Source organism: Cheilinus undulatus, linkage group 5, assembly GCF_018320785.1.
Source record: "Cheilinus undulatus linkage group 5, ASM1832078v1, whole genome shotgun sequence".
Taxonomy (NCBI): Eukaryota; Metazoa; Chordata; class Actinopteri; order Labriformes; family Labridae; genus Cheilinus; species Cheilinus undulatus.
Window position 1 is genome coordinate 4,409,864 of NC_054869.1, and position 3,504 is coordinate 4,413,367.

The window sequence follows — 3,504 nt, forward strand, 5'->3', positions numbered from 1 at the left end:
TAAATGCTCACAGTGCAGAGCTGCCCCTACCAATATGGCGGCAACATTGACGTATGACTGAGCTTGTCAGGCAGCATCCATGTATATGTTGTCTATGGTTGGAGTCTTTGTTGCTGTTTTTGTTCACCAAAGGGTGGTGCTGTGTAAATGTATTTAATGGATGCTAATCAGCAGCAGGTGTCTCACGCTGAGAGGAGGTCAGCAGTCTGACTGCAGTGATGAGGTGATGAAGGACGTGATTGTCAATGTAGTATGTGAGAGGACTGTGTATTAGTGTGATTTACTGAGGTATTGGATGTTTTGTTGTCTTTATCAATAAATGGATTGGCATATCCAACCTAAGCTATTTCTGACTTGTCAAGTTTTATTTGAGTGATTGAAGATTATGTTTAGTGTTTGCTGCAAAGAAAAGCACACAAAATATGTTTCTAAATTATCATTTTTTTCACAACAAAGATGAAATAATCACTGATGTTCCCCCACAAATCATTTCACACAAATGCAAATTATAATTGCATGTTTTTGACTCATCTTAAGTTTGGAAAACACGCAGGAAACAGTCAAAATAGCCACTCTTTATTTACGGTAGAATCATGGAGGCAGTGGGTAAATGGTGTGGAGTTAACAGTGATAGCACAGGCACTCCTCAGTCCTCCTCAGTGGTTAACATCCACATTCCTGTGCTGGATATTGTCACTTGATGCTGTGGTCATATGTGAGTACAACCTGACAAAGCCTGCAGCAATTTTATCCCATTTTGTAAATCAAATTAGTGTCCAACTGTGCTGTTCCTGCAAGATGCTTACAGTAAAATTAGTTTGATGCTGTTTGCATCAGGTTCAAGAGTTCTGTGGCAGCAAAGCAGTATCCATGAAACACAGCTACATCTAGTGGTGAGTGGCTGCATTACAGTCAAGACAGAACATTTGACCTGGATTGTAGACCTGAACTGATAGAAAATATTGAAAATTAGTTTAACTTACTAGTAAGTCTGGTGCCAGCTACAGAGAATTCTGATTTTAATTTTTTAGCAGCATCCCTAGAGATGACTTCTTTTAAGCAAAAGGGTTTTTGATAATAAACACTCTGTCAAATGTATTTTATTATTTATTATGGGATGAGACTATAATTTCTTGCCAATCAAAGAATCAAAATCTGTGATGTTTCTACACTGAGCGTATAAACAGTCAAAATACAAGCAGAGGTGAGTTGTGAGAGAGAGAAGAGCATGTGTGTGCATTCCCATGTGGAGAACTATGATAGAAAGAGCAGGAGGTAACATCATCAGATATCTACACATAAATACCACCTGGGCTGCCACCGTTTACTGGAGAGATGCGTCACACCGGCGCCATATTGAAGAGGTGCAGTTGTTGATAAAGAATGTAAGTCTATAATGGCAGGAAGTCTATCTATGATTAAAATGTTTGTAACTCACAGAAACATCAAACATTTTTCAAGCTGTTTAATTTGTCACAACTGTCAGACATGCATTTAAGGTCAAGGGTTCTCGATCCAATGACAAATGCAGGATTTCATACTGAAATTCTTTATCTAATATACAGGTGCATGTCAGTTTGGGGTTTCCATTAGTAAGCCATAGTGGCTTCCTGGGCCCCGAACATTTCTTGTTTAGCCCCGGATATTTTTTTAACCTTATAAGGAATGAAACAGTTGTGTACATTAACGGAGCCGCCCTATAACACTAAAGGAGAGGGTAGTTATGTAATTTCCTGGCTTCAGTGAATGCAACACAGGCACGACACCACGATCAGTCAGAGGAGTTGTATGGAAGCGGAGTATCCTCCGTGTTTTTTGGAACTCTACAGAGTAACCAATCACAGCTCTCCCCGCTTCGTACAGTCTTCCTCCTGTAAGCACTGAGTAGCGGACAGACATGTCAATCAATCAGCACCTACAGCCTCATCCAACCCCCGCCTCCAGCCTTAACTCTCACGAGCCAAACACAGCCCGGTTCGCTGACACACACCGGCGGTAGTTTGTTCAAAATTAGCTGATACAGCAGTATGTTCAAACGACTGGAATTATCCGGAAGCTAGCATTAAAGGAACGCCTGCAAAGGAGGAAGGACTTCTGAAGCAAAGAGAGAAGTTTTGAGGTTTATTTTCAGTGAATGTAGGAGGAAATCCTGATGGCTCAGACCCCGCAGGTCCAGACGCGGCAGCAAGTTTAGCTAACCTCCGGGCAGGTGCCGCTGTCAGACCCACAGACTCACTGACCACTCAAAGTCAGCGAGAAGCAGCATCACCAGATCAGGGTCTAACCTCTCTTCAAAACCACCATCAAGTCCAGGAAAGTCTTGAAGGTCTCTAAAATGTCCTGGTAGATGGCTGCGTTGACTGTGGACTTCAGAAAACCCAGTGGACCAACACCAGCAGATGCCATGGCAGCCCAAATCATCACTGACTGTGGAAACTTCACACTGGACTTCAAGCAACGTGGATTCTGGTCCTCTCCACTCTTCCTCCAGACTCTGGGACCTTGATTTCCAAACAACATGCAAAATGTACTTTCATCTGAAAAGAGGACTTTGGACCACTGAGCAACAGTCCAGTTCTTTTTCTCCACAGCCCAGGTAAGACGCTTCTGACGTTGTCTCTGGTTCAGGAGTGGATTGACACGAGGAATGCCACATTTGTATCCCCTGTCTAGGATTGGTCTGTGCGTAGTGGCTCTTGATGCGCTGACTCCAGCCTCAGTCCAGTCCTTGTGAAGCTCCCCCAAATTCTTAAATGGATTTTGCTTGACAATCCTCTCAGGGCTGTGGTTCTCCCTCATGCTGGTGCACCTTTTCCTACCACACTTTTTCCTTCCACTCAACTTTCTATGAATGTGCTTGGATACAGCACTCTGTGAACAACCAGCTTCTTTAGCAATGACCTTTTGACCTTTTGGGGCTTACCCTCCTTGTGGAGGGTGTCAGTGACTGTCTTCTGGACATCTGTCCAGTCTGCAGTCTTCCCCATGATTGTGTAGCCTACTGACCCAGACTGAGAGACCATTTAAAGGCTCAGGAAACCTTTGCAGGTGTTTGGAGTTCATTAGCTGATTAAGGTGTGACACCATGACTTTACAATATTGACCTTTTTCACAACATTTTAATTTTCTGAGACACTGAATTTTGGGTTTTCATTATCTATAAGCCATAATCATCAACATTTCCAGAAATAAAGGCTTGAAATATTTCACTCTATGTGTAATGAGTCTACATAATATACGGGTTTCACTTTCTGAAATGAGTGACAAAAAATATTGAACTTTTTCATGATATTCTCATTTTTTGAGATGTACCTGGATATGGTTCATGTCTGACTAAAGTTCTTTAATCACAGATTAAACCAAATGTTGAAAGGTGAAGACTTTTGTTCAAAATTACATTAGACTTATTTTTTCCTGTTTGTTTTCTGAGTGAGAGATTTTTCCCCTAAAAACAGGAGTGAGACTGTATTTAACATCTCTGCTATGCTCAGTGAGTGTGTGACA